The 22801-nt window shown below is 41.4% G+C and overlaps 1 protein-coding gene across 8 annotated transcripts in view; it reads left to right on the forward strand.

Annotated features, from left to right (window-relative positions):
- Nucleotides 1-1109: 1109 nt before the first annotated feature.
- Nucleotides 1110-22801, forward strand: part of Tnc (tenascin C) — a 93835-nt gene continuing 72143 nt past the window's right edge. For 2 of the 8 annotated variants that reach the window (XM_004662739.2, XM_045133401.1), the window contains exon 1: nucleotides 1110-1485. The gene's annotated coding sequence lies outside the window, so the exon portion shown is untranslated. The remainder of the gene's footprint in view (nucleotides 1486-22801) is intronic. The other 6 variants (XM_004662738.2, XM_045133416.1, XM_045133404.1 and 3 more) reach the window with 5 other exon arrangements.

The raw sequence follows: 22801 nt of genomic DNA on the forward strand, positions 1-22801 counted from the left end.
CAATGTCATGGGGCAAAAAGCTAGGGAGCCTGTGTTTGTAACTGTTTCTCAGGTGTATCCTTGAGTGAGTCACAACTGCAGTTTCTTCATTTGCAAACAGGGGGCCACTTGAACCTAGGTGCTTAGTTAAGAGTTCGCAAGGCCTTGAAGAAACACAGCAGGATCCTAACCTACCAGTACTTCCCTTGCCAGGACCGTCCTAACCAAACTTACTAGTTCCAACAAGCCCAGGAGTCCCTCCAGCGTGTGTGGCTGCTACTCCACTCCCGCATGCCCCTATATGCCCTGGGGGTATCAATCCCGCTAATCACAGAAGCCAGGGATGACTCAGAGCTTGGAGAGGATCCATAGGGGAAAGGAGACCAGAAACTTTGCCAAAGGCTCAGGGATGAAGTGAGTACCTTTTAAAATCACTGTTGTTTTCCTTTACAGAAACGTCAGCAGTAAGCTCCCCCACCACCACCACTTCATGAGAAGAGAACAAGGTCGGGGACCCCCCAACACCCCACCCCCAACGCTACCTCCTCACACCCCGTCGCCCACCCGCCCCAGGAGATTCTGCTAAGAAATACTCTTAACACTGGGCTAGAACAATGTCAAAACCAAAACACAAAAGAAGTCACCTTCCTATGGGACCCAGGAGCTAGGTCAAGGATTCCTCCAGGCAGCAGCTGGGCACGAGTGGTGCCCACTTCAGAAAAGCAGGGAGGATCTGTGTCCCCCAGCACGGTCCCCACCTGCTAGAAACTTATCCTGGGTTATCTTGGAGCTGGCTCAGAGAAACCTGAACCGCGCCAGGCTTGTGAGGGCTCTACCTCCTCTTTCCAGGAACTCCCGCTCAGCCCCTGGTTTTCTCCCTAGGTACCACCAAGCAGCTGCTACCCCAGAGCCCAGACGAGCCCAGGTCGCCTTTCCAGCATGCTGGAGCAGAGGAGCCCAGCCAGGATCCGCTTCCTCCCTCGCTCCGGGGGCTGGGGGAGAGAGGGGGGCTTCTGTTTCACAATTAGAAAAATCCTATGGGGAGCAATGCAAACATCACACTTCACTCACAGCTACTCTGCGAGCGCGGAGGAAGCGGGAATTCCTACTTTCGCCATAAATTGTATGCAAATGGCTCCTTGGCTGGCTGGGAGCCGGGAGTGAGAGCGTCCTTCATGAGCTAACCGCGTTCCGCCGGGAGGGCTGTTCCTTTAATTCACCAACTGAAAAAGTGGGAAAGGATGTCTGGAGGCGAGGAGGCGTCCCATTACAGAGGAAGGAGCTCACTATATAAGCCAGGCAAAGCTGGCTCCTCTGGCTACAGCCTGCCTACTGTCGCACGCCTCTCCTGGGCAGACACGCGCCCGCTTCTGCTCCGCACAAAGCAGGGAGCGGTTGCGGGGACTCCAGGGACCACGCGGGTGGGAACAGCTGCGGCTCACGTCCCGGAATCCCTTCCACGCAGCTGATGCACCCGCGGACCTAGGTTCTTCTCATCGGGGCAAGGTAAGTCTCTTTTGCCTCCATCACCCAAGACCTTCATGATGTTCTGTTGCCACTTCGGGTACGCAGGGAGTCATGGCTTTTCCATTATAAAACCCTGGCTGTGATTTTGGCGGCTGGCAAAAGGAGCATAGGTTGATTTAGGATCCAGCACACCTGGGCCGTTCCCCGACTTCCTCTCTAGTCTTGCATGTTGCTTTGGTGTAGATCTATGAACACGTAACACTTGGAAGAAACTTTTGGTAAAGTTTTTCGTCTGTGCCTTTCTTTGGAAGAAAAGTATGAGTTTTCTCTTAACCCTTTGTTTGGCTAATTCACCTGTGGATTTTTTTTTTTTTTTTCCTTTGTGTGTTAGGAAAGATGTTTGAAAGTAAAGTTGGCTCATAGTCTTGGGGGAAGGACAACAATTTTACATCCAAATAACCCTGGCTGTTGACAAGGGTTTTGTAGCCATCCCCACATTTGAACCTCAGTCCACCCTGTAGGACGAGGAGAATTAGGGAACAGGAGAGAGGAGGTGAATGCTGGAGACAGATGAATACTCATAGGCGGCAAGACAAGGAGAGTGGGCATGTCTGTGGGTTCTTAGAGTAGGGCATTTCTGGTGGATACCTCTTAATTCACTGAACCTCAGGTGAGGTTCATGCACGTTTAGGGGACATAGAGCCAGAAACATCCCCTATGATTTTAGAATCTCTACCCCCTCCTCACGCTTCATCACAGAGCAGACCTGGAGGAAAAGGAAGGCACCTCCCTGGTGAGCCTTGGCAATAACACGGAGGTCTCTCTGGTCTTTCCCTATTGCAAGGGGGTCAAGAGGTCAAATGATGATGCCAAGGTGACTGGGGCATGCTCACAATCACCACCTTAAAATCTGAACGAGCCTCACTTCTCTCCATAATGGTAACAACTTCCCTGTCATAAGTAGAATATGACATTCAAAGAGGTTGGTGGTGAACACTCAGTGACTGGAAGTTTGGAATCATTGTCACAGCCAGAAGCTGCCATCACTCTGAAAGTTAGAAGAGCACTTATCCAATTTAGGAGTGTTCTTGTGTGCCTACTCCATCCCTACCTTTTCTTCTCTCCCAATCTCAAGGTGTCTCAACAGGCTCAAAAGTAGGAATTTGGCTGTATTTTACAAGGAAAAGATTGTGCTGGCATTGGTTGGGGGAAAGGTGGAAGCCTGCGGCTGGATACAAGCATAAATCTTAAGTTCTAATTCCAGAATGTCAAAAGGTTTTCAGCTTTAGCATTTGCGGTTCTAAAGCCTTTCCCTATAAAGATCTGTGTGGCTGGGGAGTCTTTGGACACTTTCCATGTGGAGGGAAAAAGAGCACAGAGAGCTGACCTGAAGAATGAATGCTTCTTCGTGTTTTGATGGACCTTTATTCCCTGCTTTCTAGCTCTTTCCCATATGTGCTTTAGAAATGAAAAGTGCTGCCCACTCCAGCTGGTTTCTCATCTTGTCCTAAGAGAGGAAAAGCCAAGTTCACGGCTGGAGAGAGGTTTATTCACACTAAATAAACTGATGGAAAGTACCAGCATGGTGTGCACTGAACCCTCTATAGGACATGGGAGGTAGTGTGCTCTGGGTCCTATGCAAGCCAGGAAACTGACTGCATTTCCTGAAAGAGGATGGCAAAGTGTGAATATTCTCTAATTTAATCAAATAGTATGAAGTGGATGAGGACCAAAAAAGGAACATCCAGGCTATGTGACATTCCCCCAGCTTCACTTAAAACACCTACCTTCCCTACGTCATGCCCAGTTCCTCCCTGTCCTTCTTGTAAGGTTGCTGACCTTCCAGGTGTGGAGTTACACAGGATACTGAAATAGTACGTAGAAAATTCTTGGAATAAAACCTGGAGCATCATAAAGGTTCAATATATAGAGACTTTTCTGTATTTACCTGCTTTCAGCTCACAAACATTCTTTAGGCTTGATGTTCTAAACCAATGGTTGTCAAATTTGCTTTAGCAATGAAAATATTTATTAGAATTTGAAGGAAAACCCCAGTATTTAGCAGATAAATGTGAGGCTTGTTTTGGTTGAGATGGGATTGGAGGACCCAAACTCACCCTAATGCTCAAGCTGTGGACCAGTTCATCTTTGCCAGATCTTGAATAATAGGAGACAGAACAAGTGGTTCTCATTTGCATAATAGGTACATATTTCAGCAAGGTTGTTTGTCCCTCTAAGTCACCAGCAATTCCCTAAGTAGGATGGTAACAGGAATAAGTATAGGAGGTTTAAAAGGCTTAATTATGTCGGGTTATTTTAATTAGTTTTAATGATATATGGTGAGTCTATTGTCTAAGACAAAGGCCCTTAGGTATCATTGCACTAAACATCATGGACACCTCCCTGAAGCATGGTTCAAACTTATAGGGCAAAGGATGGCTCAGAGAGCAGAGGATGGAGCAACTTTTCCAGGGTCTTAGAACTAGAGAGATGGAGCTGGGTTTTAAGGCCAGGTCTCCAATGACCACTGATCAGAGGTACACTCTGCCCCTGTTGAGTTCTTTCTGAATGTTTCTGCTTCTTGTACTGCCTTCAGAAGGAAAGTACTTCCTTTCTGACTAAATAAGCCCCTCCAGGCAGACTGTGGCCACCCATAAATACAGCAGTAGCCTGATCATATAACCAGAATGGAATTTGGAAAGGGAATTCAAGCTGACAGAATGAAAAACACATCCCTCTTAATCTTACCCTTTCTAATGCTCACAATGTACTTAAGAACCTCTTCTCTCCGGGTGCATAACTCTGAACCTACAAACCATGGTTGCTTATAGAAAAACATACCCACAAGGTATGCACAAGGCACAGAAGCTCCTCCATACTAAAGCCACTACAGTCGGAAAAGTGGAATTCAGGGCTGGAGAGATGTCTTAGCAGTTAAGGCACTTGCCTGCAAAGCCTAAGGACCCAGGTTCAAATCCCCAGAACCCACATAAGCCAGATGCACATGGTGGTGCATGCATATGGAGTTCATTTGCAGTGGCTGGACCCAATTCTCTCCCTCTTCCTCTCCCTCTCCCTCTGTCTCTCCCTCTGTCTTTCCCTCTCCCTCTCTCTCTCCCTTCCTCCCTCTCTCTCTCTCTCTCTCTTTCTCTTTCTTTTTCTTTCTCAAATAAATAAAAGAAAGTTGAACTTATACTACAAAAATTTAGTTAGCTCTAAATATATAACCAATCCCTTTTGTGATGATATAGCATAGACACAGTCAGAGCTGGTAACATATCACATACACGACAGGGAGGGTCACCTATGGCATCTCGTCTAATTCTCTGAAACCGAAGTTACAAATGTAAAGCTCCTTGGGCTGGAGAGATGGCCTAGCGGTTAAGTGCTTGCCTGTGAAGCCTAAGGACCCCGGTTCGAGGCTTGGTTCCCCAGGTCCCACGCTAGCCAGATGCACAAGGGGGCACACGCGTCTGGAGTTCGTTTGCAGAGGCTGGAAGCCCTGGCGCACCCATTCTCTCTCTCTCTCTATCTGTCTTTCTCTCTGTGTCTGTCACTCTCAAATAAATAAATAAATAAAAATTTAAAAAAATATTTAAAAAAATAAAAAATTTAAAAATTTAAAAAAAAATGTAAAGCTCCATTGGGTGGATAGAAGAATTGACGTTCAAGGAAGCTGAGAGGCTTGGCTAAGTACATTTCCATAAATGAGAGGTAGAGCTGGCTGTGAAGCCCTGACCTTACTACCTTTCTGTTATGCCACACTACCTCCTGAAATCAGGCTTGGCTGACCAAATGGAGAACCTTGAGTGATGCCTTTCCTGGAATAGCCAAGATGGAACAGGAGCCCACAGTTGGCATGGGTGCCAATTGATTTCACATACTAGCCCTGCAGCTATCATTTGTCATGGTGCATAGGAAAGGTCAGCATGGAGTGGTGTAATGTTGCTTGGAAACAGAAGTGTTCGAATTTCAGCCCCAGGATAGAGAAGTATGCAACTAGAGGTACCAGTCAGGTCATTCTCACTAAGTTTCATTCCAAGAAAACAGCATACACTTCCCTAGGCTGTGAATGTAGGAAATAGAGTAGGAGAACAGAGCTGCACCTACTCCCCTCTGAGTTCTAAGAGAGTAGAGTGTGTGGGTTTATATGGGCTGATTGGCAGATAAAGTGTAACAGGTGCATCCCAGCCTCTGAGCAGTGGATCTTGAGATAATGGTTATAGCCTCCAAGGTACAAATTCTGCCAAAGTCTCAGAGAAAGAGGTTATGATTCAAACACCGCTCATTCTGGGAAGATAGCTAGGAATCCCCTTGAATCCCATCCTAGGCCAGTTTGAACACCTTCAACATGTGGAAGACATTAGGTGAAGGATCCCTTCCAAGGGGGGGAAATCTCCTCAAAGTGTGGTGAAACCAGCCTCCTGCAATGTCTAGGCAATAATTCTCTCTCCAGTGAAAAAACACAGTGCTGGCCAAGCCTACTCTAAAGAGCCATATACACCCTGTGAGTTCCTGTGCAGGGAAAAATCCAGCAGATCTCTCTGATTCTATGCCTGGAGATCAGACTTTTGTTCAGTTATGCCCTTAAGCCTAGCAATCATAGCTCTGGTTTCCTTTCCCAATAGCATATATTCTCTTAACTTGAGAAGCAGCCTACTGTTCAGTTTATCATTAGTCTCCTTGACCCTCCACCCTGGAACAAAAGCAAAATGCCTACATTAAAAGCAGGTTGTGAAAGCAAAATCCTTTCCATGGGTATTTTCAGTCTATTTGTGAGTGGAAATTTTCAAAATAAATATTTCATGCCAAGCTATCTCAGATGTTTGAAATTTCCTGACATTCACAGGTCCTGAAATATGTAACAATAACTGAAATAGCTTTGACTGATTCTTTAACTTTCCTCTAACAACTTATTCCAAGAGACAAAGGTGTTTCATAAGCAAGCAGAAATCTTTCCTTCAGAACCAACCACTGGTCACCTCCTACCCTAAGGGAGTTGAGCTGGTTTCTGCTAATGTCCATGAGAATGTGTTTAGAAAGCTTTTGATGGAGGAACATGAGGGATAATCATGGGACAAAATACTTACTGAGTGCTCTTTCAGTATTTCTCCATTTTGTCATCAACCACTGTTCCCACTGCCTTTGTCACTTCCCTATTGAAATGTGAGATACCAAAGGCTAAACAAACTCAAGTGGTTTCCCCATACCATATAGACAAGTGTATGCAGGGACTCTGAACTCAAATGAAGCTCCAAGCCGAGCCCTAAGAAAGTAGCATATGAGTCATGCTCAGCACCATAGTTCTCTTCATCCAGTCTGCAGGAGTTCATTCTCCCAAAGACCTAGCCACCTGCTGGAAGGTTTCAGGCCCTCAGAAATTCCTGCCTGTGACACACCGTCCTGTCCCCAAGGAAGTGGAACACCAACACCATATTGCTTGGCTTCCTAAAGTATCTTTTGTCAGTCTGTTTTATGACTCATGAAGATTTTCCACATGCACGATATATATTTAACAATATACCATACTCATGAATCTATAGGTTTATGAAATGGCTTCTCTATGCAACACTTTTCTGGAAACTAAACTAAAGCCTAGAAAGGTTTTCAGTTGTACAAAGCAGAAAGTTTGGTTTTGGGGGCTCCCCCCTAGTCAAACACCCTGATTTTCTTACTGTGCCCAATGGCTGTTAAGGACTCATTCCCATTTTCTAGATAACAGAAAAGGGTAGAGATAGCAGACGACTTGCTAGAGAAATATTTACATTTAAAAAGCACAGTTGAACAGGGAATGCCATTCTTAAATCAATGTAGGACTCTAGACAGGGACTACTTCAGAGGAGTGAAGCATCACCTTTTATCACCCAACAGGTCTATGGAAAGGCAAACCTGGTTTGTTAGGGAAAGAAATGACAGAAATTAGTTTTCTTCAAATCTCTCTGAGATTCTATATCCAGGATAGGGAAGCCCTCTCTACTAGAACAGGGTTGGGGGCGCTTTGACAGCCATGCAATGTCATATGGTTGCATATAACCTCACCTACAGATGCAACACATCACAATCAGAGGAAGAAAGCCCAGAGCTTCACTGAACCCCTTCCAGACAGAGACTTGAGAGCACTGAGAGAACTGTATGCATCAAGATAAAAAATAATAATACTTTTAAAAAAGAGGTGGGAATGTCCAAAGAATGAAGCCCTGGTTTCCACCTAAGAAAGAGAAAGCCTGATGGAGAGGAGTATACCCAAGCTTTGGTGCAGCAGAGGGAGACTAATTGTTCGATGCATAGAACCCACAGTGCATACCAATAACCCCACTGAGCAGGGTCCTCAGTTGAATGAACAGGGATAGGGAATATAGGAGTATAACCCAATATGTTCATACAGTAAAGCTTATAGTTAATAAAAAAGTAATAAATTTAATGAAAGGTAGCCACCAATATAAATTATTAAGAGTATAGTGGATAATAATACTTAAAATATGAATAGGCAATTATCATGGTAAAGAATTTCTTAGTGTTGTAGTCAGGTTCACATTGCTGGCAGAAATCACCTGACCAAGAGCAGCTTGTGGGGAAAAAAAGGTTTATTTTTGCTTATGGACTCAAGGGGAAGTTCCATAATGGCAGGGGAAAACGATGGCATGATCTCCTGGCCAACATCAGATGGGCAATAGCAACAGGGGAGTGTGCCAAACACTGGCACAGGGACACTGGCTATAATACCCATAAGCCCACCATCAAAAATACACTGCCTCAGAAGGCATTAATTCCCAAATCTCCATCATCTGGGAACCTAGCATTCAGTATACATAAGTTTATAGGGAATATCTGAATCAAACCACCACACTCAGTTTATGAAAAAGGTAAATTAAATACAGTGTAATTTTAATTTAAATACTAAAAAGCATATATAAAATTTAACATAATTATACTCACCACCCACTCACCTATGAATTTATATGTCTAGACACATATTATGAAATAGTAAGGTTAATGTTAAAAGCCTATATGTGTTAAAGATTAAAGTGCTAACTCAAAATTCAAAAACAAAAAAGCAGAACAGCCCCAACAGTTGTTAGGGTCACCATCAAAACCTCTGCCATGGATGGTCATCAGAAGTAGCTTGGTGCAGAGATGCCACTGAAGAGTGCTCATGCAGATCCACTGCTTGTTTGTGTTTCTAACTCTCCCTGCAACTTAGGGAATGTTGAACATGAAGAGGCTGATTGATGAACAGTCTCTAAGCGAAGAGCTTATAGGTGGGATTTGAAAAGTCATAGAGGTGATTTAGGCACTGACATGGAAAGATGGGGAGAAAGCACAGGGGGCGCCACTCTACCTCATTTTGACCAAAACCCTCTATTTATGTCTGTTTAGTACATGAGTTTCCATGTGAGCCTACATTGGATGAAAGATTCTGTGGCAAACAAAAAGAAGGAAAATATTAATATAAATTACTGGCCTAGTTTAACACCCTCATTTGTAAAATAGTGAAACTGAGACAGGGAAAAGGGAGAAAATTTCCTAAGATCTGGCAACAGGTTAAGGAGGAATCCTAAGTCTTTTGACTCTTAATCTTAGATGCCAGGGACAATATAAAAAGCTGCAGAATTGATATATTTTCATATGAAAGAAAGATATACAGTATTTGAAAAACTATTTTGTTTTCATTTATTTGTTTGAGAGAGAGATACAGAAATAGGGAGAGAGAGAGAGAGAGAGAGAGAGAGAGAGAGAGAGAGAGAGAGAGAGAATGGCCACACCAGGGCCTCCAGCCACTGCAAACAAACTCCAGATGCGTGCACCCCCTTGTGCATCTGGCCTAAGTGGGTCTTCTCAAAATAGTCAATGCACATGAACTGGCCAATGATAACTAATAATACATTATTTATTAGTGTAATTCAAACTACAACAGTATTTAATGGCCTATAAACCAACACACATCTATTCTCTCACAGCTTTTATATGTATAGAATCAAGAGCATCAGCCAATTGAATTTTGTACTTTTGGCTCCTGTCTCCACATTTGCCCCAGGCTTGAAGCCCACCCGAAGGCTGCACTGGGAAATGGTGAGCTTCCCAGCTGTAGTTATTGTCTGGATTCAGGTCCCCAGAGACCACTGGACCAAAAGTCTCAATTCCTTGCTACCTGGGATCTGAAGCTAACTTCAGTCCCTTGCCACAGAGGACTTTCAACAAAGTGAGTTATCTAAGCCAACAAGAAGGAAAGATATTTTTTGGTCTTGTATAACTAATCACCATGGTTATCATCTATCAGTTTAGTCACATGCTGTTGGCTCAGAACAACTCAGGCTACACCATAAAGTAATTATAAGTATGGGACTACCAAAAGGTAATTTCAAAGAGGTCATCTTCAAGTCTTCCTGTCACAGCCCCCAATAATGCCATGTTACCATTTCCTGGCAACCTGTTATTGATGACAAGATCACTCAGCCCATCTGTACTTCTATTGATGTATAACCTGTAATTGAGCCACCCACCAAGATAAGTTCTGTCTTACATTTCCCATCATCCATTTATAAGGTAGATGTGAAAAATCATTTCAGTAGCTTTGGTAACTTTTGAATATCACTCCAGTCCAGGTATTTCTAAGGTACTAATTCCAAATATATTTCACATAAGGTGACAAAAATGAAACTCATCTATTGTACTTCTTGCCAAACTATTCCTCCCAGAAGACAGATGAAAACTAAAATTTGAAATTTATTTTGTTTTCCTTTACCGCTCTCCATACATAATGTTTTATAGACTCCATTGCTTTTACAGTTTTGATCTGAAATGCTCCCCAAGGTTCATATTTTGTGTATTTAGCTCCTAATGGTGGCACTGTTTGGGGATGCTATGTGACTCATAGGAAATGAGCCTAGCTGGCAGAAATAGGTCACAAAGGGGAGGGCATTTGAAGATTATTTTTAGCCTAACTTCCTGTCTCACTTTCTGCCTCTTTGCTTCTTGGCCTGCCACTATGTGAACAGCTTCTAGTAATGCACCAGATCCATAGCTTCCCTGCCACGATGGACGGAACCCTTCTGAAACTGAGCCAGAATAAATCTTCCCTCCCTTAAGTTGTTTCTATCATGCGTTTTGATCAGGGCAATAGACAAGTAATTAACACAACTTCTGTGACAAGTAAAGCAGTTTACTGACCTCCCACATCCTTCTTCAATTCTTGGTATCTTACAAATAAGCTATTGCAACAGCTTTCTACTTGTTGCTGATCACACTAACCTTACTTTTCAATATATCTCACAAGGTTGGGTAGTAGAAGTCAGCATGTGTTGGCCTAAATATTTCTAAGTAGTTTCATTCCACCCATGAAGAAAATTTATATCCTCTGCCCAGCATTGAAAGTTGTCTCCAAACAGATCCTGTACTTCAGCTCTAAGTATTCTTTCCCCAGCAACTGTTTTATGCCATTTGTGTCCTTGAATGTGTCAATCCTCTTATATTGGCCCCTCCTGTGTCTTTCACCTATTCATAGTCTTCTTTCAAATTTCAGGTCTAGTAATACCTTTTCCAGGTACAATAGATGCTCTTGTCCTGCCTCCTTATATACTACGTAATTTCCTCGGTCACCCTCCCTTATTATTCTATAAGTTCTACCCACTTATAGGCCAACCCCTATCAAGAATGAAGTCCTTACAAGGAGATTTTCAATGTTCAGGTTTACCTAAAAACTTAGCACACTCAAAATTAATCTTCAAACCCTGACAAGAGTTCATATTCCCATGTCTTGAACATCATCTTTGACATCAGGGGTTGTATATAAAATCTAACATTTGAAGTTGTTTTCCTGTGTTTGCCCTTTGGACTTAATAAATGTGCAGAGTGATGGCATAACATATAGAAACAAAGGAAATCATGCCATCCCTGAGACAGAAAAGCATCTCAGACATAGACTTCAAGGGATGTCCTTGTTTTCAAAGGTGGCCTCCACAATGATACCACATATTGCTTGGGATTTGGAAAAAACAGTACCAAGGACAGAGAAGATCAGACTTGGAATTTGAGGCTGACAACCTGAGGCTTGTAACATTGATTAGTCAACAACTAGTGGGAGGAGATGCGCTCAAGAAAGAGATGGCAACAAAGAGCATTTTGTCATTGGATATGGAGAAATGTCCAGCTCAGAGGAAGGAATGAGTAATGGGTTTAGTGTAAATTTGGTATCTGAAATCTCTGGGCTGGAAATATGTTTGTTTGTTAAGCACGCTTGCCCAAATCAATTAAATTTCAATAAATATTTCATTTTCTTGGTCTACATAAAAGGCACAACAATGGCACCTGTTTTAGAGGTTATTGTCATGATTAAATGACATAATGCATGCATACTACTTAGCATAGAAACTGACAGTATAGATGTTTTAGGGTCATTATTGATACCTGTTATTGAAATAATGTGTGGGATAAGACCCCAGATTGAAGCAGTTCCCCAAATTGTTTCCTATGAAAAAGCATTCTTATGAGATGCATCAAAGAGTGTTCAGGGGCCAACAAGTTTGGAGAACACTTGATGCTATTCTGTCTTTAGAAATCTACAGCTTATATGACCATTCAATATATAGAGCAAGGACAACAGTGTCATAAGAAACAATACAGATGATAACCTTTTATTCACTCTAAGGGAGGTGTGCTATTCTATATTGAGATTCTGTAGCAAAATGCCACAAAGTTGGTGCCTTAGAAACAACAGAAATCCATTCCTCACAGTTCTAAAGAGTCAAAGTCTCAAGAATAGAGCAACAACAGATTTGGTGTCTTGGGAAGACTCACTTCCTGGTTCATTGACAGAACTTTCCAGCTATGTCTATACATGGTATGAGATTGTAAACTACTTTGAGTCTCTTTTCTAGGGACATTAATCCCATTTCAGAGAGTTCTGCCCTCATGACCTGCTTACTTCTCCAAGGCCCCAGTAACATTAATCACATTGGTAGTGAAAATTCAATATATGAATTTTGAAGGTACCCGAACATTCATACCATAACATGGAGAAATACAGTCAATAAAAAAGAAGCCAGATGCATGTGGTAGTATTTTCTAAGAAGAAATCTAACCCAAGACTGGACAATAGGCAATGTCTGGTGAGGAACAGGTGCTCTTTCAGATAGGTTGAGGTACAGATGCCTCAAAGCAGCAAACTGAATGAAATGGGGGAATCAAGTTCTGTAGGCAGTGGCTAGAAGTTTGGATATTGTTCTGCATGTGGTTAGAAGCTAATGGAAGGCTTGGAGCAAAAGAGTGCATATGTGAGAAATCATGTAGCAATTAGCCTGTCCGGCTCTGGTGATACCATATCCCCAAACTGATATAACCACAGATATACTCTGTGAGATATGTCTTCACCCATAGTCTGGAAAACTCTGAACTGGTTTACCAGGCTTCAGAGTTTTGAAATTTGCTTTCACTCATCTAAGTCTATAGTAAAGCCAAACAACCCACTTAAGCCAAAACAGGCATGCCCAGAGCAGGAAATCTAGCTGGAGAGGTGGAGACATGTAGGGTATCATCCCAATTAACAACTCTTTCTGGCTAAGACAACCAGTGAGCACAGCCAGACCTCAACAGATTCTGGAACTTCTTCCAGACCAAAGGGAACTTGCCAACATGTGCCCAGAAGCTAATAAGCATTTGCACACAGGACACCTTGGCTTCAGTATTCTTCAAAGAGGGGCTGTGTAAAGCTTGAGACACAGCCAGAGGTCTGAGAGAAAGACAAAGGAAAGGTCAAGCACTTCAGGACTTACATATGGACAGCCACTGGACAGCTGCTGGGGTTCTAGGAAGTGGAAGATGAAGGAATCCTTTTGAACTCTAATGTCTCTCCTTATTGAGCTATATAAACTTTAAGTATTCATTATTTTATTTATTTATTTGCAAGCAACGAGAGAGAGAGAGAGAGAGAGAGAGAGAGAGAGAAATGGACATGTCAGAGCTTCTTGCCACTGCAAATGAACTCCAATGCATGTACCACTTTGTGGGTCTGGCTTTACATGGATACTAGGGAATTGAACCCTGCTAGTTAGGCTTTGCAGACATGTACCTTAATGGCTAGGCCATCTTCCCAGCCCCAAGTTTTCACCTTTTAAGAACATAAAAGAATTATTTGAGATGTCATCTCCGAGTACCACCATGGAGTTGAAATCTCACATATGAGAGCCACAGGTTAGGATTCAGAAGATGTTTCTGTCTCTTAAACCAGTGCCTGAACCTCCCTGAGTCACATGTTTACCTAAAATAAGCATAATATCAATACCATGTGCTTCCCATGACAAATGGCCTGATCAATGATAGCACGTACAAAAGCATTTATTATAAAGTTTGTCACAAACAGGTACATAGGTACTCAAAAAAATGTTGATTTCCTCCCAATACAGCTTAATTTATATTTGATTTTATGATGGTAGCTGTTATTTATTGTATGATTATGATATTCCAGCAGAGGTCATCAAATTGTAGAGTGACAGCCTATTTTTTAAAATAATGTTTTATTAGAACACAGCCATGCTCATTTACCTGCATATTTCCTATAGCTACTTTCTGTATAACAGTCAAGTAGAATAGTTGAAAAGTTCCTTACCTTTGTGTCACAGTGATAAAATTACCTGACAAAAAAAACTTAATGGATGATAAGCTCATTTTCGTTCACAGTTTCAAAAAGTCACAGTCCATTGTAGCAGGAGAGGCCTGGGGAAGTGGCTCCATTTGAGATAGCAAGCTGACAATAAGCAAGAAAACTAGAGCAGAAATGGGTGTGTATATCTTCAAAGGCCCTATCCTCTGACCTACTCCTGCCATCCAGGCTCTACCCTCTATCAAACCCATGTCCCCAAGCTTGGGGTCAAGGGTTCAAAACATGACTCTGGGAAAGACTGTTTCATGACTTTCCACTGTAAACTTTGAACAAATGTCTATGTACTCTAGATAAGGCACCAACTACAAACAGAAGCAATGAATCCACCCAAGTCTAGCTTCATAAACTTGTGATTGTAACTGTGGGGAAGTTACTTACAGCGGCATGGCTTACTTGAAGAAAGCTGCATCACTCAAAGCTCTACCTCAGCATGGATTATGAGTCATGGAAACTGGTATTGGTCCAGTTCTCATTTGATATGCCTCCATTCATGCTTGATGGAACAGAAATATTTATTCGGTGTTGTTTTGTGTTGGTATGTAAATTGTAACTTGATTTTATTTATAGAGTTTGTAGTTAAGAAGCGTTCTTGAGTCTCAGATGAGACTTTGGACTTTGCACAGTGTTTGAACTGCTAAAAACTTTGGGCATGTTATTATTATTTTTGTTGTTGTTTTTTATTTTTCTAAGGCACTGTCTCACTCCAGCACAAGCTGGCTTAGAACTCACTTTGTAGCCTAGCCTGGCCTCAAACAATTGGTAATTGTGGTAGATTTGAATAATTGTCCCCCAATAGATTCAGGAGTTTATTAAAACTTCAGGGACTTCCAGCCACCTGGCTGGAGCAGATGTCACTGGGCAGACATTAAGGTCTAGCAATAAGGTGTGGTGGTAGTATTTGAAATTCCAATGTAAACATATGCAAAGTGCTGAGTTCCACCTGGAATTCCTAAGTGTGCTTCTGTGCTGTGTGGCTTTCGAATTTTGGTTTGTGGCTTCTCTCTCTCAGCATGGACCTATGAAAGCAGGCCAGCTTCTTCTGCCATTATAGAACTTCCCCTGGATCTGTAAGCTTCAATAAATATTCCTTTCTCCATAACTATGCCTGGTTTAGAAGTTCATCTCAATGACCTGAAGCTGCCTACTATAGAAATTCTCCTACCTCAGTCTGCCAAGAATAGAGGCATGAGCAACAAACCCAGCTTGTGAAGTTTTAAAGTTGAACTTAATGCATTTTTGAATCAAGAAATTACTGTAAGTGTATAGGGACTAGGGAAAGAATGTGGTGGTAAATGTCCCACCATAGTTATGATTAAGCCTCATAGTTGATTGCCAGCTGATGTGCCTGTGGGGAATAGAGCCTTACTGGAGGAAATGTGTCACTACAGAAGTAGGAGACACAGGGAGTTGAGGTTTATTGGTCCAGCCCCACTGGCTGTTGACAGCAAAGTCACTGCTGCTACTCCTCCCTCCTGCTGACATGACAATGGGAGCTGGCTGTCTGCTTCTCCATGCCCTTCCTGCCATGATGAAGCTTCCCCTTAAAACTAGGGGTGGGGAGAGCCAGAAATATTTTTGCCTTTTATATGCTGCTTCAGATTGAGTGTTTTATCCCAGCAACTAGAAGGTAAAATTTATAATTTTTAAACATTTCAAAACACTCTTATGCCTTGACTGATTTCTTGGAAGCCATACCTTTTATAGATAGTATCTAATGTGAGGTCAAAAATTTCAGATTTCAGGAAGATTGTTAAGCTTCCCTATCTGCTGCTCTTCACTTTCTCTTCCTCTCACATACTAACCTTTTCTCTAAGCCTGAAGGAGAGCAGACTGTTCTTCACAGGCTTTAAAGATTTGCCCAAGATTTAGATATTTTAGTTCACTTGGCTTTGTGCCCTCTCCTCAAGTTCAAAGCTGTAAATAAAACTACCATATGCACCCCAGTTCCCCAAATTCATCCACCCACATTCTACCATTTTCAGTCTTCAATAGCTCTACTTACAATAATGATGTTGAGTTTTCCTCTGATACTTACTAAATAAATGTTAATTTCTTAAATCAAACAATGAATCTTGCTGTAAAAGATTGCTTGGTGTGGCAGGGAAAGCTTGGGCTTTGGAATTATGAGACTCTTGGGGCTGGGGAGATGGTTCAATGGATGAAGGGCATGCCAAGAATGAGTGAAGACCAGAATTCAGATCCTCAGAACCAACAGAAACGCCAGGCAGATGCAGTGGCTGGCTTGTAAACCTAGTGTTCAGCAGGCAAAGACAGGGAATCACTGGGACATGCTGGATAAGTACACTAGCTAAATTGTTGAGCTCTGTCTTAAATGAGAGTCTCTGCCTCAGGGAGTAAGATGAAGAGAGATCAAAGAAGACACATAACATCAAATCTCGGAACTCACACACACACACACACAAACACAAACACGCACACACACACACATGCAAACAAGCATGCACACATGCATGTACACCACACATGAGTGAGAAAGAGAGATAGAGACTGGGATCCTAATTCTGATTCCAAGTAGTTAATTTCTGTAGTTCTCATACTAAGAAAATAAGAACAGTGTTTGTTTCATGCCTAAGGTTGGCATCACGATAAGGGGACAAGCACAGAATAAATATTAACTTATTTGTTTCACTTTTGGTTAAAGTTCTTGACCTCTTCCTTCCTGGGGCTTCACTTTTTTACAAACGGGTCCTGGTCAGGTATGTTATTTCTGTGTACTATATGAGAAATGAAAGAAAAAGGGTCTGAGATTTGTCCTACCCCACTACTTGCTCCACTGTGTACCACCAAACCTAATTCTGTGACATAGTTCAAACATGAAATAGTCATGTAAGTTTGGGAAACACTTCATCAATTGCCCGTCTTCTTGAAGATTTCCTCAAAAACGTTAAGAGGCCCTGAAAAAATCCTGAAGTAAAGAAAGCTGCATAATTTGTTTGGCTTAAAATAACATTTGTGTTTAAAATAGCATTTCCCAAATATGTTTAATTAGGAAATTTTTTTATGCTCTCTATTAAGGCCTCTCCACAGGCCATAGATCACACTTCAAGAACTGCTGCTTGCTGTTACGCAGTGAAATTGAGCTCAAGTCAGGGGTTAGCTAGCTTTCTGTTTTTCTGGCCTTCTTACAGTTTCATAAAGATTTTTCCACTGTCAGTAGTTACTGGAGGCCCCAAACACTTGGTTCTTTTGAAGTTTGTCCTTTGAACTTAGTCATGCAAACCACTCTTCAACATCATTAAATTGTTGGAATAAAGCTGGTGGTGACTAACACTGCCATCTGTGACTTGTGAGTCAGTCCACCTGAATTAAATTCCTCTTCTCTTTTCTAGATATGTCACCTCAGTTTCCTCATTTGTGAACAGAGGAAACTAAAGTATCTTGGAGAAGAATAAATGAGATAATCCACAGAGGATAGGTAAAGAACAGATGTGTTCAGTCAGTGTTATTTACTATTGTAGTCTTTAAGATGATCCCATTTCGAGAAGGGAAAGTAGGAAAGGTCGGGAAGACTTGCCTGGCCCCACACTAATTAATTACTAGTATAGGTTCAGTTTTCCCCAACTGTCTGGTTTCCTTCCACCCATTATAGAGTCCTACTTTTATTTTAGGAGTTAGCTTCTATCAAAGCTTACCAACATTGGTTGATCCTGACTCCTATTGGCTTTCGTAATGGCCAGTATTTCTATCTGGCTCCATTTTTAGCAGATCTCAGTCAAGCAGAAATCTGTTCTTTTGAATATATCAGCACAATCATGCCAGAAGATATTCACAAACCTTCTAGGCACATTATGCCAAATACTTGGTATGTACATTCACACCCCCCTGTTCCTGTGCTGAGCTGTGTCTGTAACCTGTCCTTCCCAGATAAATACCTTTAATCCCTTAACCTTGGCTCAAGCATTTGAGACCTGTGAAAGAGCCAACTACATTGCTTAAAATTCTGGATGGATAGAATAGGTCATTGTTTCATGGGGAAGTGAATTCAAATCTATTTTTTGAAAAAGTTTTCCAGCATTTTATAGGAATCTATATGGTTGCCACTTGGTTAGACCCACATTTTATTTTCTTTTCTGTCTAGGCAAGAAATAGAAGAGAGAAAACGTGTGTTCTGCAGAGTTTCATTTCAAAAATTGAAACCAGACCATACCAGAGTAGTTTGTGGTCTGACTGTATCAATGGACCTAGTCATATTTCATCTCAGCTTTTCTTAGGTATACTAAACCACAAATATGAATCTCATTATTTAGTCTAGATGGAAACATTTTATGCATTAAGATTTGGAGATTTAATTTGGTTGGTAATGAAACTTCTGTTCAAGGAGCAGGAGGGAGAGAGGCACAAAACTCTACCAGGTTTTTCATCCAAACACCTTATTAAAGGAAAACTCAATATTGAGAGGTTTTATACTTAATATTAACCATTTGAATTGAGTCTAAAGTGAAATGCTAAATGAGCTGTGGCAGAACTATTTCCAGATTATCATCAGGCCTCAGAACACTTGAACCAAATACACTGTAGAATGAGGATTCGTGGTATTCTAGACACAATGTGTGTGTTGGGCATGCAGAAATGCATGTTGTATACATAGTTCCTGTCCTCATGGAGCTACAGTCCTTATATGGCCTAACAGTACACAAAGTACAGGCAGATTCATTGTAATTAGTCTAATATGAGTACAAAGTAGAATTAACTAATTTCCTAATTATAATAAAATGGGCATATAAAGTCATGTAAATTATTTTAAATGACAGGTGATGGAGATAGTACCAGGTTATGTACTCAAATAATTCAGGTGAGGGAAAGATCAATTTTGGCTGAATTATCTGAGTATACTTCTAGTAATAGATTTTTATTTTGGTTTCACCTTGAAGGACAGATAGGACTGCCTACTCAAAAGTAGAAAGTAGGCTTTCTAATAGCATTCAGGATACTGTCTACAAGTGGAGCAGAAGTAGCAGCATCTCCAGGTGCCCATCAGTTTGCTTCATGCCCTCAGCCCATCCAATGATCACTACATAGCCCCATTAGATTCTGAGCCTAAGGAATTAATTGATACCATCCCCATCAGTCAGTATTTGGAAGTGATGTAAAGAGGTCAGGGTCTGCTCTCCTGCCCATGGCTTCCAGTGCAGCCATGTCAGATGATAATTCAAAGCACCACTTTCAGATTCAGATGGACTTGAGTTCCCATCTTGACTCTACAACCTAGCTGACCCTGAGCTCATACAAACCACTCGATAACTCATCACCTCAGCATCTTCATCTGCAAAGTAAAGATAAAGATGAAGCCCTACGTATATGATTGTGCCTATAATTTGGGAGGAATTTGAAATTAGACTCTTAAAACACTTAGCATAGCCTCTGGCAAAACTACGCACACTCAGTGAATGACAGTTGATAACATATATGTACTTCTATCATCACTGCTAATAAATCAACCTCTCCCAGATCTTCCAAGGTCCCTTCTGCCCTTCTTCTTCCAGGAAGTCCTCCATCAACTCCCCAGACCAGAGTTCAGTTCTGTCATTCAGGCTAACACTGGTGTCATGCCTATCTTATATCTTCTTCTAGTTTCTTCAATATTTGAGAATAAAGAGAAGCTTCTTACCCAGCCTCTTCTCCCCAGTATCCTGTACATTGTGCAGCCCACAGAAAGTAAACAAAATTTATCTTTTAAAGAATCTCAACATGTATGACCTTGTGTTTGGCTAAGGAGTGCACCCCATGTTCATGGTTTATAGTGGGAACTATGAGTATAATAACTATTAATCCTTGATGCATAGTTCCAAAAATATTTACACTTTGCAATCCTTTGGGAAGAAAATATAAGCACTGTTAGAAGCATGCTTATCTTTTCTACTGTTGTGTCATCCACGCTTCAATGAAGGTATGGCTAGCATATGGTAGATATTTGATAAGCTTTAATTGAAAAGGTAGGCAAATGGATGGTTAGGTGGATGAATGGATAAGCAAAAAAATAATAATAATAATAACCTACAAAATCAAGAAGTCTAGACACAGGTTTTCTTCAACTTCCTATCATTGATATTTTTCTCTGGAAACCACTACAATAGTAAAGCTAAGAATTAATGGAAATTTTTCATATCTACTCCTTTGATTTTTTTTTCTAGAATTATTTAGATATAGTTGAAAAGTATCTGTATTTCATATATTAGCTCATATATCCACATTGTGAAATAGTTATCAGCATTGAGATAATTAACACATCTACCATCTTGCAGTTAGCTTAAACTGTGTGTGGCAAGAACACTGAAGAGCTCATGTATTGGCACATTTCAGGTATATAACATCACTGACCACAGTAACAATGCTATACATGTGTATTTTTATTTGAGTGCCTCCCAAAGGACCAGGGAGGAGATAAATATCAGTCAAATTCCTTTGTCTAGAGGTAGAACCTTTTGGCTTTAATATTAGCTTTATCAGTTATTGACTGTGTGACTCTCTGGGTGTTACAGTGTAATTGTTCCCATAAATAAATATGTACTCAGATAAATATTTTTCACTCTGTTTAATTGTAAATGGCTGCCTGGGATGAGGGGTTTAGAATAATTCTGTAGTGGGACTACCCAGAAGTGTGTCATTGTTGATTAATAATGTCTTCTCTATGCCCCAGAATAAATGTGGGTGCCACTCATTGGCCACAACTGGACTCAGTGATCATCTATATTTGCTGCTAAGACAAGTATGATTTTTTGATTCTATAATCTTATTTCTGGCGGTGTATGGAAAGTACTGGGAATCTGGGCCAAGTGTTTTCCATTAAGAGCACAGTTTTGAAAGACTAAACCACAGACAGACTGTTCTGGAGAAAGCCCTGGCTTGGCAACATGAACAACCATCCCAACAGCAGCTCTGCCTCTGGGAAACCTTGGCCAAGACACTGACCTCCCAGAAAAGAACCCCACCCAGCTCATTCACTCCCTTGTTCTGCTACTGAATTAGACTACATAGGCTAGGGAAACCCCTGGTCTGTAGCCACGGCCTCTTTACTCTTAGGATTTCAGAGTATCCCTGATATTAGACTAGCAGCAACACTGAGGATTAGCCACCTCATGTAAAAATCAACCATGAGCTTCGACAGACAAGTGGACATTTAGGGAAGAAGGAGCTTTATAGCATTCTCTCACCTTCTGCAAACAAAAGATACATGCTATCATGCATACTAGGTAGCAGGCCTCCTTCCTCTAAAGGGTCCGCTACTGTGTCTTGAATGAATTATCTCATTGAAACTTCACTTTTCACTTTCATTTGAAATAAATCCATTGTGTACTTGATATTAGTGTTGTCATTTTACAGTCGAGAAGCTTAAGACCTACAAAGGCAATATTACACATTCACATACATTCATAGCTACTATACAGAATCATTACAACTGCCTATCATTTTTTATAATTCTTCCCTGTGACAATCTGTTTATCTGTCCACCTACTTGACCAGACTTTGAATTCATAAGGTGCAATATCAAGCTGTTCATCACTGAACCTTGAAAGATTTGACAACCCCCAGCCTATCCCGAAGCCTTTTGTCACATTACTTAAATGTATCTCTACTAAGTATAAGAATAAATCAATTTTAAAATGAATTCATTATCAGGCCTCTGGGACAATTGCTGCTTCTACTGCACTGCTATACTAACTGGGTGTCAAGTACAGCACCGTGATCCTTTCCTAAATGGACAAACGCTCCTCGGTGCTAGAACTGAAACCGCCAGGCCTAAGAACGGTCTTTGGTTTGTCATTTTAAGTTTTCTCAATTCTTTTTATGACCCAGGTTGTGCTGGATCAGTTGGCCTAGGAAAAAAATTCCACATGTAAGGCCATTTCCTGGCTCCTGGCTCTTCCTGACACATTCCAAGATGGAATTTATGGATGTTGGGAGGGACGAGGGGTGAGGAATTTCTAGAGCATTTAAAAATGTCTGTGTAAGCAACCCCATGCTTGACTGACCGGGTGCAATAAAATTCTCTTTCCTATCAGCCAGAAGGAAATTTTGCGGTCCTACATGCCAAAATGGTGTGGAAATAAAGTCATTTGCATTTGTGTGTTTTGTCAATTTTGTATGTGTATGTGTGGTATGTGTGCATGAATATCGAGATCAGAGGACAACCTAGTGTGTCAGCTCTCACCCTCCACCTTGTATCTCTTGTTCACCACTGTCTATGCCAGACCAGCTGTCCTGTGAGCTTCCAAGGATTCTCCTGTCTCTACCTCCCTTCTCACCACAGTCACACTGAGATTACAGATGTGGTTTAACACCTGGCTTCACATGGGTTCTGAAGATCCAAATTCACGTGCTCACACTTACACAGCAATCACTTTATCCCCTGAGCAACCTCCCCAGCTCAGTTGCATCTTTTAAACAGTAAGAATCATCCTTGTCCCTCCAAATCTAGGACATTCTATGTTCGTATCTAAGTCAACAAGATAAATATATTCCATGAGCTGCTAAACATGGAGTCATCAGTAACTAATTCTGAAGTATATCTCCAGCCCATAAGGATATCCAGATAAGAATAAAACATTTAAAACTGAAACCATTTAGTGTTTATTCTCCAGCTGTGACCAGGAAAAAAAAACTCCAAGACTGTTGATTCTTTCATCTTACAGCAGTCTTTGTCTTGTGGTGAGCTTCCTAAAAGTAACCTTTACTTTATCT

The sequence above is a fragment of the Jaculus jaculus genome, chromosome 1, assembly GCF_020740685.1.
Source record: "Jaculus jaculus isolate mJacJac1 chromosome 1, mJacJac1.mat.Y.cur, whole genome shotgun sequence".
NCBI classification, from domain to species: domain Eukaryota; kingdom Metazoa; phylum Chordata; class Mammalia; order Rodentia; family Dipodidae; genus Jaculus; species Jaculus jaculus.